At 58.8% G+C, this 15,330-nt stretch overlaps 1 long non-coding RNA gene across 1 annotated transcript; it reads left to right on the top strand.

Moving 5' to 3' along the window:
* Positions 1-1,704: 1,704 nt before the first annotated feature.
* On the top strand, positions 1,705-11,412 carry LOC123651540. The gene is made up of 3 exons (XR_006740323.1): positions 1,705-1,883; positions 3,188-3,203; positions 11,400-11,412. It is a non-coding gene; the product is annotated as an uncharacterized LOC123651540 (long non-coding RNA).
* Positions 11,413-15,330: the final 3,918 nt, after the last annotated feature.

Genomic DNA, 15,330 nt, shown 5'->3' with positions numbered 1-15,330 from the left:
GGCACATACCTTGGTCTTAGGCTCCTCCTCAGCCTGGGCCCTGGTCCAGGCTTTTGCAGTAGGCAACCCATCAATATGTTTCTCTCACATTGATATTTCTCTCTGTTTTTCTCTCTCTCTCTCTCTTCCACTCTCTAAAAATCAATGGAAAAATATCTTTGGGTGAGGATTTTTTTTTTAATCCATCAGTCATTCACACATTAGTATAAACAAGTACCCCTCCCCACCCCACCGCCCCGCTTCTTCGATCTCAGCCTTTACTATGGCAGCTGAAGTGCAGGTCTGAGCTCTGATGAGGCTCTGAGGAGGACACACCCGGCTGGGTGACCGGAGGAAGCCCACCTGGTGCAGCATGCTCTCCGAGGTAGACCAGAGTTCTGAGTACAAATGAGGTGGCTTTTTTTTTTTTTTTTTTTTTTTGAAACAAGTAACTTGTAGTTGGAGAACTTCCTGTTCGTTTTTTGGAAAGCATCCTTCAAAATCCAAACACTTAAATAAAAATAGCATCTGTTAAGACATGGCTGTCGAAGAATCTGCAGCGGAGGACTGAATTCACGGAACATCTCTCCAAAGGGCACAATGCGAGCAGTGGTGCACACACAGGCTCTGACAAAGCACACCCACATGTGAGCGCACACATGCACATGCACACACATGTGCACATGTGCACACACACACACACACACACACATGGTTCACTGCTGGTGCAGGCTCCTTCAGCCCTAATGGCCCCACGCTAATCCATGCCCTTCCCTCGGACCCTCGTTCCAGCCTTCCTTGGTGGAGTCTGGGAGCTGAGGAAGCACTGACCTGTTTCACTTTGATTTGATCATGGATGCAGGCTTGTTTTCAGCCCCCATCCTTTTCCTCGGCGAATGTTCTTTGTTAAAAGAAAGCTAGTTGAGAGCACTGAGCAGTAACCCACTAAATCCTCCGTGCGGCCATGCTGCTGGCACCCACACCACACTCTGTGCCTGCGGCCAGTCACCGCCCGCCTGCCCAGCTCCCCGGCCGCACACGGCCAGAGCAGTTAATGCTGAGATACCTCCGGGACGCGTCTCACCTGCTATTTGTGGCTGACCCTTCACATCATCTCTCAAAAGCCTGGAGCAACAGAATCTTGGAGGTAAGGGGGGTGGACAGAGGGATGCAAATAAAAACTTTGCAAAGAAACATTGGGTGGTGAGTGCATTTTTGAGCCTTTCTTTCTGGGAGCTGAAGGCCAGAGAGGCCAGGGGTCAAGACCACACGTCCCAGAACAGGTGTGGCCATGGGGTCTTGCCCACCATGGAGTACCACACGTGGCTCCCGCAGGCCCCCACCACAGCTTTACAGTGGCTCTGAGACACCTTCGCGCCCAAGAATGATGCCACCTGGCGAGAGCTGTCTTCTTCTCTTGGGACAGTTCGCAGCACCTGGCCAATCGGTGCCCGTTCGAAGGCACGGGGTCCCCTTGCTCCGTGGCACCCACGCTGTCCTGGCAAAGGGGCCTCTTGTCCAATAAAACAAGTCCTACCTTCCTTGTCTCCGTTTTTAAAACCACAGGTTATGTCCCAATGGCACAGCCCCAACCCCAATGCTCCTGGGTCCTTCAGCCACGTCCACGGCTGAGCTGCCTTTCCCTGTGGTGCCCGGACTGTCAGTCCCTCTGCCAGGGCTCCTGCCTTCCCGCACGCACACCGTGGCTGTGATCACGCCCAGCAGAGCCTGATTCCCTCTGTTCTCGGGCTATACCCTAAGCACAACTTGAGCGAAAATCCACTTCTTAATCATATTTGTGGGAGTTAATATAACCTTTTTTCCTCAACATTTCCTAGGACTCTCAGGCATGCCTCGACGTTACTCAGATGTGACCCTATCCTGTACCCATGGCCCGGGGCTGCGTGGGCCCCGTGTTCCTGACACCCAGGGCACTGGGTTTTGGGGAAATGAGCCAGTCCCCAGCTCTACAAAGTCACGTGTCTGCATGCTGAGTTTATTCAGATCACAGATGTGTCTCCTGGCGTCAGGGCCGCCGCTCAGGCCACTGTGAGACACAGCTGCCAGCGGTGGGGGGGTGCTCGGTGCAGGGCCGAGGGGATCGCCCGCCCGCAGGCCAGCAGGCACCCGCGCCCCGGGCCCCCGGGACAGGCCGGCAGGTCACACCTCTCTCCGTCCAGCTGCCTGTCGCCGCCTTCCGCCTCACGGCCCACGTGGCCTCCGGTCCCCCAGCCGGACGCGAGCTCTGCTCCGCGGCAGCCCCTCGGCTTCTGGACTTCGCGGACTTGACACTCGTTGCTGACGGTCCAGACATCGCGGCTCGGAAGCCACACGGGACCCGTGCTGGCGGCGGGGAGCCGCGCGTCGCCAGCGCAGACAGGCTGAAATTTACAGCCGTGACCCGGGCCCCGTCGGGCCTGTGACAGGGTGTCGAGTGACTCACTGCTTAGTCACCCACTCGCCGGGCCAGGTTGGGTGGATGAGGAAGCGCAGCAAAGGTCAGACAGTAGGAGTTTGTCTAGACGCCCTATTTTGGATTCCGCACTCGGTGTTTCTGTAGCAACCCTCGCAAACACCGGTATTTTAGCAATGGTGTGAAAAGCGCCGTTCTCCGGGGCCGCTCTGCCCACGGGCCCTGGTCACCCTCTGGAGGTGGCGGGAGACCCCTGGGGAGGCCGTCCCCGTGGCCGCGCTGGCGACGCCCGGCCCCGGGAAGGACGCGGGAGTGGGAGGAGGACAGGCCTTCGCGAAGCCCGTCCAACGTCCCCGGGAAGCGTGCCCAGAAGTACAAGTGGCTTATTTTTCCTGCGGGCCTGATGGGGAGGCTGGTTTATGGCCCGTCCCTTAGTCATCTCTCCTGGGTTTGAGGCAGACCTTCTGAGGACGGAGGAGGGGATCTCACACGTGTGACCGAGGTGTCGGGAACTGCAGGCCACGGGAGGGCGGGGAGGAGCGGGGGCCGGGAGCAGAGCGGGGGGCGGCCCCCGAGCCTCTCCGTCTCCCGCCTGAGGTTCCCGGAATTGAACGATGCCTTCCCGGGGCTCTGCGCGTCTGGGGGCTGCTGGCTTCGGGCGGGGCAGGGGGCAGGGTGCTGCTCAGCACCCACACGGCCCAGGACACGGGACGCCCGCTGCCGAGCCGTCCGGCCCGCGTGTCGGCGCGTCAGGGTGCGACCTGCTCCGGAGAGCCGGGCCAAGTAATAAAAGAGAAAAACAACCTGACAAGTGAAACGGTCCTGAAGGGCTGGCTGCCTTTCTGACATTTTCATTATTATTGTTTTTACTGCTACCAGACTCCCTTCTCTCCTCACCCCACTCGGACGCCGTCCAAGCCGGCCTGCTGGGACGCCTTCCTGCAGCCGCCCGAGGAGGTCTGCCGGGCTCGCCACCTGCCAGCTCCGAAGGCGCCGCCCGCCCCGCCCCCCTGCCCCGCCGCCTGACGCGCTAGCGGGCGGTGGACACGAGTCGGGGCATTTAGGAAAGCGGACTGCGCGCCACCCGGGGGCACCGACGGCAGGGGCTGGCGGGGGCTCGGGGACCTGGGTCCCGTCGTTACTGCCCCTCCTCACACCCAGGGCTCCCTGTGCGCCTGGGCCTGGCACGCTACAGAGCCGTTCTGCAGAAGCACCTGGCCGCAGCCCACCTCGGGCTCTCTGAGGACACGTCCAGGCCGGGATGCAGAAAGAAGTCCTCCTCGCTATGGAAACCAAGAAGGTGCCGGACCTTAGGAGCATGGTGACCCCCCACAGGGCGGGCTGGGTGGGTGAGCCGGCCGTCGGCTCGGCTCTGGCCATGGAGCCGGGAGAAGGAGCTCCCACGTTAGTAGCGCTGGGACCGTGGGAGCGGAGGTGGCTGAGCTGGGCCCCTCTGTCTAGGGAGGAGGTGGCCAGGGCTGCTCCCTCTGCGAGCGTGGACCAGGGCTCCGCGCACATCGGGAATGAGGCCGCAATATGCCTCAGTCTGGACCCCAAAGAAGGAACCCCGAGACCGAGGTTTGAGTCAAGGTCCGTGTCCGACCCCACAAAACACGGCTTCTCAAGGAGGTGCCCGGCGTGGGGCAGAGCCTGGCCCACACGGCGACTCTGGAGGCCGCGCTGAGCTCCGGGGGTGCCGGGCGCTCGCAGGAGGGGCTGGGGGGCGCCCGGCCCCGTCGCCGGTGATGTCCGGTCCCTGCGCCCCTGCCAGGACCGAACAGGTCCTCTCTCACTAGCAGTGGTAACGCCCGGGTATGTGCCCTTGACAACCACTGGTCTCGTGCCACGGGGGAATTAGATATAATTTGATAAAGGTTTGAAAAAAACGTATGCAGACTTGGACCTTAAAATGGTGAGCAGCTGCCTCTGTCCCTTGTCCTCACTGAAACCCCTGGGAACAAGAAGAGCTCAGAGAAGTGAAAATACAAACATCATGTTTTCCCCGAGTTGGGGGACACAGGAAAGAGAGCCCACCGGTCCTCCAGGGAGGACTGCTGCAGGAGGGCTCGGGCAGGGCTCCGGGACATGGGCTGCTCTGGGGGGTCACAGATGACACAGAAACCCCCACAGCGGCCTGTCGGTGAGGCGGGGAGGGGAGGGCTCCCACTGTGACCCCTGCAGGGCTGACCTCTGTATCTGGGCAGAAGTCCGGGTGAGCAGTCCCACCAGGGGCTCAGAGGGGCTTTGCTGACCCGGGAGCCCTCCCTTGATTCTAGAACACCCTTTGGCCATCACCCGCGTGAACTCCCGGCAAATGGAAGGTCTAAAGCACATGTGTCAAACACAAGGCCCGCGGGCCAAATCCGTCCCGCCAGGCCTTGCAATGTGGCCCGCACCGCGCTGTCATCACTGCACTCCGCTGCGTTTCCATCACAATGACAGTTTATGACTGTTCAGTAAACCATTCGGCCCGCGATTTAGGCTGGATTTTAGATTTTGGCCCCTTCTCTGATTGAGTTCGACACCCCTAGTCTAAAGAGAACTTGCCATGTTCAACAATGATCGATAATCAAAAAGGGTCCGCACAAAGACACTAACTACAAGGCCCTGGCGGTGTGGCTCGGTAGACTGGAGTGTGTCCCACACACCGAAAGGTCTGGGGTTCAATGCCCAGTCAGGGCACTTACCTAGGTTTCGGGTTCAATCCCTGGCCCTGGTTGGGGCACGTGCAGGAGACAATTAATCAATGTCTCTCTCTCTCTCTAGAAAAGAAAAGAAAAAAAAAAAAAAAAAAAACATGGAAAATATCCTTGGGTGAAGATTTTAAAGAAAAGGGAACATGAGATGGAGAAACAAAAGGCAGACAAAGAATGAACACTGGTGTTGAACATGTTTTGTTTTCTCCTCACTCTGGGGGAACACCGGAGGAGGCCTCCCAGTGCGGAAGGATGTTCCCTGAGTCCTGACTCAGCCTGCCTCTCCTTCGTCGGTCACAGGGGCAGCTGAACGGCAGGCCCGGGTGCTGGAGGGGTCCAGCCCCGGAACCTGTGGCCTTCCTTCCTCCTGGTCCTGACGCTGGCTTCGCCCAGGCCCAGGCCTGTCCTTTCCATCCCTCTGCCTGTCTGGTCCCCAGCAGGTCTCACTCAAGTCCAGGGTTTGCCCACCATCTATCAATAGATGCAGCTAACCCACACCCTGCGTCCAATTGCTCACCTGGCTCCTCCTCTGGGGTGTCTCCAAGGCACCCCGTATTCAGCTCCAATGCCCTGTCTTGTCTGCACCCAAGCAGAGCCTATTGGTAACCTGCCTGTGATGGGTCCCTCTCCAGCCTGTGCTGGGACCCCGGGGCCCGTCCCTCTCCCGGCCTGGCTCCAGGCATCTCTCTGCAGGCAGGTCAGGCAGGGAGGAAGAGCCCGCCTGGGCTGGAGAAGGCAGTGCTGGTCGCTCTCCCCGTGGCCGTGGGTTGTGAGGGCCCAGCTGGTATTTCATCCTCGTGTTCGGAGTCCTGGGCTCAGACCTCTTGTCCCTCCCGCCTTCCTCTGGTGCTTCCCGCTCTGGCCCAAATTCTGGAGCCTTGATGAGCAGGGAGGAGTGGAAACGGGCTCGGCCACCTTGTCAGGCTGACTTTGGGCTGCGTTGTTGGGAGCGTGCCATCCCTGTTTGGAACAAGGCGGGGCATAAATAAACAAAGGCGGTGGCAGCACCCACGGAGACCTGCCCTGGGAACCTCCTGCTCCTCCTTGGCTGCAGGAGGTCGAGGCCCAGCACCTGGCTCTGAAATTCGCCCACCTTTGAGGGCCAGAGACCGGGTCCCTATACACACGGACCCTCCTTCGAGGCCGAGCCGCCTGCCCCCAGCCCCCTCCTGGTGAACCCCCTGCCAGTTAGTCCGGTGACACACTCACAGCCTGGATCGGCGCACGTCCCCTGAGTCAGGACACGGGGGAAGGATCACTGCCCAGCTGCAGGAGGGCTGCCTGAGAGACAGAGGGACGGACTGCCTGAGAGACAGAGGGACGGACTGCCTCGGCCCCCTCACCAGTGAGTGTGGGGAGCCCCCACCTAAGCCTGCCTCTCAGCTCTGGTGGAAAGACCCAGGTTCTCACTTTAAACCATTCCCTGAAGGAACGGGATGAGAAGAGATTGGGGGCGGGGGGGTAGGGGGGGTGAGAGGGATGCAGCAAAGAAACAGAGCACCGGGGACCTGCCCACCAGGTGCACACACCCTGCAGGGCTCCTGCCCACCCCGCCCAGCACAAGGGCCACTCTGTGGGCCGCTGGCCCTGCGGGGGTCTGGCCCACTCAGCCCAGCAGCCATCCTGCCCCTCAGGGGGCTGCCGGCACATCGCTGAGGCTGAGAACGCAGCAGACACGGCCCTCGCCTCCATCCAGCTCTCTGTGGGACAATCCCCACCTCCGCCAAGCAGGCATGCACCCCTTCCCCAGGGAGCCCTAAGACCCTCGGGGCTTTCTGCAGGGACCCCTGCCCCACACCCCACAGGCTCTTCTGCCCCTGGATCCCCCCAACCCTTTCCCCCTGAGGGGGTGAGGGGCGGGCAGGGCTCCCTGCAGGGTCAGGCCCTGGGACCCACGCCTGGCTCGGGGGTCGAGGTGGGAGACAGACGCTGAGGAGTGTGGGATCTGCAGAGACGCCGGCACAGGCCCTCGGCTGGCGTCCCAGCCCTGCCTCTGCCGTGGGAGGCGGTGTCGTAATGGAACCACAGCAGCCCCGCCACTAATTAGCAGTGACCTTGGCAATGTCCCTGGGCCTCAGTTTCCTCCCATAAAAGGAGGGGCGGGGGAGGTGATGACTGGCTGAGGGAGAAGCCAAGGCGTGGGGCGGGCTGGGGGCTGGCCCCGGGGCAGGGCACCGCCACCCAGAGAAACAGAAACCTGAGAACAGCGACGTGTTTGCTCAGCAACCTCCAGACAGACCTCAGCCTGTGTGCACTGCGGCCCCGGACCAGCCACTGGCCGGGGTCTGGGAGGCTGCCGACACCCCACCGGACCCCAGAGCTGCTCCAGAGCCGGCCCCCCACGCTCCACAATCAGCCTGGGGAGCCTGGTTTTGATGCTCCCCCGATCAATGGCCCCCCAATTTGAGAATAGCGGGGGGATTCCAGCCCAGAACTGCCCTCAACATCCCTTTTTTTGCCTCAGGATATAGTGCCACAGGCTGGAGAGAGGCAGACCTTGCCACCAAAGCCTTGTTTGAATCTGTGGGACGGTGTAGCCCATGCACGTAGCACGTCGCTGTCAGCAGGGTGGAGTGCAGCCGGGAGCATTCCCTGGCGGGCAGGGCTGGGCACAGGCTGCGGTCAGCCGTCCTCCATCCACCCACAGACCAGAGCCGGACTGCAGGCCTCCGGGACGGGACCAGCCCCTCCCTGCCACGGGGGCAGAGGAAACCATCAACCTATCACCTGACGGGGACCACCTGCTACTCCTGTCAGCTCCCTCCTACCCTCCCTCCCTCCTCAGAGAGGGCTCCTCCGAGAAGCTCATGTCCAGGTGCCCCAGGAGCCTCTGGGGGGAGGGCGAAGCCCTCGGGAGCCTGTGGGAGCACCCAGCCCGGCTGCACAGTCAGATGCTGCAGACGCCGGTGGGCCCCTGGGGCTGTTGCTTCTTCGGGTCCTGGGCTCTCCGTCCAAATTCTGCCAGGAGACAGCGGCCAGGGCTCCGTCCGTCCCTGAGGGCCTGGCCCCAGTGAGTGCTCGGTGTGGCTGTCGGACTCCAAAGGGGGCAGGCGTGGGGTGTGGGGACGGCCGCTGGCACCTCCCAGGCCAAACCTGGTTCACATGTTAGAAGCACATTCCCAAACCATGTGTTTAACCCGTGGTCATCTCGAACCCTGAGCACCGAGCTCACAAATAGTCTCTGGGCTTGTCCTCCACGGAGGCCGCCAGCTGCAGCTCCTCGAGCCCGGCTGCACCGGGGACCACGGGGACCAACAAGGGAGCCTTCGAGGGCGAGGCAGCCGGATAGAGAGGTGCCTTTGCAAGGGGACCTCACACGTCCCGGCCTCAGGCCGTCAGTTGGCTGAGTACAGGGCACCGTGAGGAGTAAGCCAGAGGCCTGCCTTCGGGGCCCCAGCCGGCATGACCACAGCCAGGACCACCAGCCTCCCCTGCAGGCGGCCTGGCCAACCCTCTTCCTGCCACTTGCCGGCTGCCTGGCCTCAGACAAGCTTCAGACCAGCAGGAGGCGGTCACACCTAACTTCTCACCCCGCTGGCGTGGACGGAGCTGGAGATGGTGCACCAGGCACACAGCTCCCGTCCTGTGACGCTGGCCTGTCACCCAGGAAGTGGGACCTGCCCAGGGGGCTCACAGGCATCCCGTGGATGGACGGTTGGTTGGGGTGGCTGGTCTGTGTTTTAGCTCTGGGGGGACAGCATGGGGCCACGGGGAACAGGGTACGGCAGGAACAGGGACGAAGGATGACCCACCCTTTGCCAAATCCTTTCAATCTGATTTTTTTCAAAAATGGGAATCGCATAGCAATATGATCAAGTCTGTTCCAGCAAGGAAGGGGGCATCTGAGGATGACCCCCGTTCACAGTATGTGCTGCCCCCTCTTTATGGGTAGGAAACAGTCCCAGGGGAGCTAAGAGCCTTGCTGAGGCGAAAAGAGGGCTGCATCCCGGTGTGAAAGGTCACTTTTAACACCATGCAACTGTTGTTCTGGCTCCTTTCTCATTAATTTGCTTTAAAAAGTCCACTGGGGAGCCCAGTCTGTGTGGCTTAGTGGTTGAGCATTAACCCTTGAACCAGGAGGTCAAAGTTCGATTCCAGGTCAGGGCAGATGCCGGGGCCCCAGTGGGGTCATGCGAGAGCCAGACAGTGGATGGTTCTCTCTCATCATTGATGTCTCTGTCTCCTCCCTTCCTCTGAAATCGATTTTTTAAATGTATTTTTTTAAAATAGGTCCACTGGTGAGAAGAGGCAGCTGCTCTCTGGCCTCTCTGGCTTCTGCATCACAAACCAGCTCACCTGAGGAGACCCAGCTTCTGGCCTCCTTAGGCCAGGGGGTCTGGGCAGGGGCCTGGGGACTCCTTCCAGGGTACCCTTTCCTGTGCCAGACACACCCTCACAGCAAACAGAGCAGCCCAGCTCTCACCTCCAGGGGGAGCCAGAGAGCCACTGGGGTTTGCATTATTTTGTGGAGTTTTTTGTGACATTGTTAATCCTCACCTGAGGATATTTTTTCCACTGTTTTTTTTTTTTTTTTTTTTAAGAGTGAGTGGAAGAGAGGAAGGAAGAGAGAGAGAGAGAGAGAGAGAGAGAGAGAGAGAGAGAGAGAGAGAGAGAGAGAGAGAGAGAGAGAGAGAGAGAGAGAAGAGAGAGAGAGGTGAGAGAAACACGTTGACTGGTTGCCTCCCATACAAGCCCAGGGAACGAACCTGCAACCCAGGTGCATACCCTTGACCAGGAATCAAACCTTGAAACCCTTCAGTCTGCAGGCCAATGCCCTAACCACTGAGCAACACCTGCCAGTCAATTTTGTGGAGTTTTTTTGTTTGTTTGTTTTTTAACCATTGGAGAGTTTCTAAGATGAAACTGGGAGGTCCCAACAGCCCGAGTGAGCCCCTCGAGATTCTGGAATGTTCCCTCTGATGGATTTACCGGGAGAAACCCATTGAAGTAACGCTAGAGAGTCCGCAGTCATTTCCGTAATTGGCCAGGAAAATCAACCCTTAGGAAGGCAGTGCTTTGTTTGAACTATGCCTTATTCCATCAGAATTTCATTAGAGCAATTATAGTTTAATGAATGTGGCTGAGAGCACGGATGGCCCTGCATTTCTCAATAGAGCGTATGTGCCCCGGCAATTAGCAGCCTGGAAATGAGCGGGACGGAGCCGTGCGAGGCGTGCGTAATGTTTTCATTACGGGGTTACAAACAATCTATTAATCTTCGTCTAAACACCCGGCTACATGCACGCATTCCTCACCTCGAGCTCTGCGCGGTGAAATCGCTTCCAGTAAACAAAGCACCTGCAGGAGGCAGCATGTCAGCGTGTGACTGAGGACGCCAGTCCAACACCTCTGTGGGGTTACAGTCTTCCCCAGCCTCCAGGGCGAGTGTCACAATCGCGACAGCTCCTGCAGGGCCCAGCCCACGGGCCTGCCCAGGTCCACCTGTCTGTCCAGGACACTCTGTTCAGTGCGCTCTGTGTTCAGGACTGTCTGTCTGTCCAGGCCTGCCTTCTACGGAGGCCTCAGTCCTGGGCCCACCCTGACCCTGCAGCCACCCACGGCCAGCCCGGGACCCCTCGGGGAACAGGCGGAGCTCGTTCCGGGAAACCTACCAGCCCTTCGTATGAACGGGTTTTTTTCCAAATGCAGGTAAAGCTGGATAATACAAATCTAATGTGGCTAAATCTCGTCTAATCTGCCCTTTATATTCTTCAACAGAAGTACATATCGTGTGAGCTCACTTATGTGTGGGATCTAAAAACACAAAACACACAAAACAACCGAACGCACAGACACAGGGCAGCTTGGTGGCTGCAGCGGCAGGTGGGCAGGTGACGGCGTTCAGACAGCACAAACTTCCAGAAAGAAAAGAGAAACGAATCCTGGAATGGCTCCTGCTGCGTGTGGGTGTGTTTCAATCCACAGGTGTTGCTGGGACCTGAAACCCTCCATTACTGTGCACTGGGAGGGACACTTTGGCCCCAATACAATTATCCTAAGATATATGAATTTATAGATTTCTTTTAATACAGAAAGATTTCAAAATGAACTTGGGATTGAAAGCAGGGGCTGAGGGGTACAGCGAGGCTGGGGGTGGGGGGGACTCAGAGCCAGTAGGTGCCTATGGAGCAGCCACTGCCCCGAGGAGCCTGCTGTGTGAGAGGGACCCTGCTCTCCAGGGGGACGGGGACCGTGGATGGAGGGGGGAAAGAACACCCAGCTAGAGGCAGAATGGAAGGACGTTCTCTATGTGACATCAGAAAGACCCTTCTGCAGACGCACCTGTGCTGAGAGCAGCTGGCCCCCAGGAGCGCTGTCTCCTTTCATGGCTGAGGGTCCTTTTCGCCTTGTCTGCTGGGAAGCTCAGAGTCCACGGCATAGTTACCCCCTCTCCGAATTGCGTAACATTTCTCTCTGCCATGTGTCACCCTCCCGTGGACTGTGTTTTCTTTCTTGTAAACAACCTCGGATTCCTTCTGGGAGCAGATGGGCGAAAACAGAGCGTTTGGAGGGAGAAAGCCCTGGAGCGTCAGAGAAGCCGCCCCTTCCCGCACCCACCCTGCACCCTGTGCCTCCACACGCAGACCTGCCGACCTCTGTGCCCACGGATCCTCCTCAGGGAACTCATTGCAAATGTGTGGAGTCAACACGTGGGGTGACGGTGACACAGCCACATACACGCCAAGACACAGATGGGGAGATAGTTCTCTAACAACACAGCCATGGGCCCTGGCCAGTTTGGCTCAGTGGATAGAGCGTCAGCCTGCGGACTGAAGGGTCCTGGGTTCAATTCTGGTCAAGGGCACATGCCCAGGTTCTGAGCTTGATCCCCAGTAGGGGGCATGCAGGAGGCAGCCCATTGATGGTTCTCTCTCATCATTGGTGTTTCTAGCTCCCTCTCCCCTTCTCCCTTCCTCTCTAAAATCAAAATATATTTAACTAATAAATACAATAAATAAATAATAAAAGCACAGCCATGAGATGGTACCGCGTCCTTTCGGAGTCACACATCAGTCCTGACTTAGTGATGCCAGGTGGACAGGATTCGGTACCAGCACAGCCCGGCGCACACGCACACGGCCGTAATTCACAGCATGGAGACTCCAGGTTCCTCTCTCATCTCCAACCTCAGGGGCTGAGCCCTTGCTCTCAGCCTTATGGGGTCCCGGGGGCTTACAGGAGGAATGCTCAGCAGGGGCACTGAGGCCTCCCCACCCCATCCCTGATCACAGTCACATGCCTCTGCCCTGCGACCAGCAGCCCTACCAGGACCTGAGGAGGAGGCTCCAACCCTAACCCAAACCCCAGGCCCCTCAGACGTCCCTCAGTCACCTCAGCTTCACCCCCACGGGGGACAGAGAGGCCTCTCAGGAGCTTTGGTGCTGAGACACAAAGTCAGCAAGAGGCCCAGGCCACGCCCCCTGCAGTGAGAGGGGGAGGAGGGCCGCCGAGCACAGACCTGATGTCTCAGCACGTCACCGGGAGGCCACCCTGAGTGCCGGGCCGGCTCCACCTGGCAGGCCCACCAGGTGGTGGCCTCCTCCAGGTGTCCTGGCTGGGCGTGTGAGCATGGCCTCCGCCCCAGCACAGGTCTCACCGAAGGCAGCAGTCCAAATCCTCCTGAGAACAGTGAGAAATGGGACTGGCCCCGTCTCACAGGCTGCCCCTCGCTGGAGCCCCCAGGTTTCCCCGGGACTTGGCTGGTTTGGGTAAAGTGGGTCCCCCGGCCTGGAAAGCTCCCGTCCTGGGCACACCGTCAGATGTTTGCCCCGAGTCCTGGGTGGGTCCCCAGGCCCAGCTTTGGAGCTGTTTTCTCACCTCCCGGGGCCTGGGGGGATCCCTAACCCTCCAGGAGGCAGACTGGAGCCCCAGCGCCACAACCTACCAGGGGAGGTCCTGGCCCACCCTCCCTCAGCCCACTTCCCATTCACTCTCCACCATCTGGAGCAGAGCCTGGGATCAGGGCTCCTGGAGAATATAGGGAGGATCCTCCTGCTGCTTCCAGCCGCTGGGGGTGCCGGCATCTTGGCTTGTGGCTGTGGCACCCCAACCTCTGCTTTGGTCCCGTGGCCTCTCCGTCTTCACAGCATCCTCCCTCTCCTTGCGAGGACAAAGCCAGGGGACTGGGGCCCACCCCATCCAGGGTGACCTCCTCTTGACCACATCCACAAAGACCCTGTTTCCAAATGAGGCCCGTTCTGTGGGGCTAATGGTCCAAGTGGGTCACAGGGAGCCTCCCAGCCACGAGAGAGTCACCCCCCTTTTCGGGGCCTGAGGCAGGAAAGCCTCAGTCCATCAAGCATCCTCCTTAGTAGACACAAACCTCTCATGGGGACCATCAGGGCTGGAGCCCAAGGAGGGGAATGTTTTTCTCTTTAAATCTACCTGGAGGAAGAGACTTTCTTCTCTCTTTATGCCATTATCTTGATCCACCTATAAACTTTGATGAGCGTTTATAGTAGAGCAGAGTGAGATGCGGAGTTCTCACGCCCTCAGACAGCGGCCCGTCGCCAATCCTCACGTTACCTCCGAGTTAGAACCGCCGAGGCCGTCCTGATCATTAACTAAACTCCGCAGTTTCCTCCCCTGACATTCTCCTCGGCCCCGGGGCCTAGGCCCGAACCCCAGGTGGCGCTTGGTGGCACGTCCCCTCATGCTCCTCGGGGCTGTGCCGGCTCCTCAGACTTCTTGTGTTGGTGACCCAGAGCAATCTGTCCTCACGGCTCATCCCTGCAGACCTTCACCGTGATTGCCAGACTCCTGGGACCAAGGGCTCCCTCGGTGCCCTCCACGGAGTGGTGCCCGGTGGGCATCCGTCAGGACCCGGGGCCCGTGGCAGCCTCCAGGAGTTCACGAGGGGTCAACGCACATCCCTCGGTACCCGGGAGCAGCTGTGGGCGGAGGGCCGGGACGGTAATCTAATATCTGCCTCTGACTACAGGATCGCACGCGAAGCCGCGCTCCCTTCATTTACTCGGCTGCCAGACCCTTAAACCAGCAACTTTAAAGGAACGTGGAGCTTTCCAAATTAGCTTTGAATCTGAGAATAATAAGACAGCAAGAGCCGCATTAGCGAACTCACAGTGAGCTCTGCGGACGCATTTGCAGGTTGCTTGATTTTCTTTTTTTCCAAAGGGAGACAACAGTTGTTCAGCTTGGGGGATGTTCCGGGCCCCCTGGGGACACAGCTGGGGGGGGTGGGGGGGAGCCGGGGCCCCGGAGGCGTGGGCTGTGGTTCCCGTGCACCCGCGTCGACTCCAGAACGACATGAAGTTTCTTCTCCCAGGTCAGCTCACAACATTTGCTCAGGTGTCAGAAAACTGAGTAATAACTGGAGCCCCTTCACCATGGAGCTGGAGCTGCTTTCCCGGAGGGACTGCCCTGCACGTCTGGTCCTCAAACCTCTGGGTGTCAAAACAGGACTCGCAGCCTTCACCCGGGGCCCACGGCAACATCGAGCAGTGTTCCCCAAACTTCTCTCATGATGAGAATCACCTGGTGGCGTTGTCAAACTACAGATTCCCGAATCCCAACTAAGAAGTGCTAAACTAGAATTTTTGGGAACATATAGGTAAAATTGTATACTCTAGAGCACTAGTTAAGTATACAATTTTACCTATATGTTCCCAAAAATTCTAGTTTAGCACTTCTTAGTTGGGATTCGGGAATCTGTAGTTTGACAACGCCACCAGGTGATTCTCATCATGAGAGAAGTTTGGGGAACACTGCCTACTGCTTGGAATTGGCATCACTGTTGTCTGCACCAATAGCAATGCCTTCCTGCCACGGATGTCGCTGTCCCCTCCCCTTTCTCATCAACGCCCACCACCTGTGTCTCCTCACTGGGACATCACCTGTGCTTCTGCCCGAATCAGTGCTTCCCAAACAGCTGTTCCAGTTGATCCCGAAGAAACGCTTGTTGCCTCTCACTTTGAAAGGCCTTTTATTTCTAGGCTAGCATATCCTTGACGACAAGGCCCCAGCGCCTGAGCCCTCGGCTGGCCGGACTGGCTAGAGCAGGGTCAGGGCTGAATGAAGTCACGGCCACTCAGGAACTCAGCCCCGGCCTCAGCCAGCTCTCTGGACACTCCCCTCCCACGCGGGTCTCCCAGGGGTGTTCAGGGCAGAGATTCGGGCCCTAGATCTTGTTCCAGGTCTTGCCAGCCTCTTGGCTGCAAGCCAGCAGGAACATGTATCTGTTGTATAAAAAAACAACAACAAAGAACTGCTCTAAACTATGTC

This window comes from Pipistrellus kuhlii, unplaced genomic scaffold (assembly GCF_014108245.1).
Source record: "Pipistrellus kuhlii isolate mPipKuh1 unplaced genomic scaffold, mPipKuh1.p scaffold_m20_p_6, whole genome shotgun sequence".
NCBI lineage: Eukaryota > Metazoa > Chordata > Mammalia > Chiroptera > Vespertilionidae > Pipistrellus > Pipistrellus kuhlii.
This window is presented reverse-complemented; position numbering and strand designations above follow the sequence as displayed.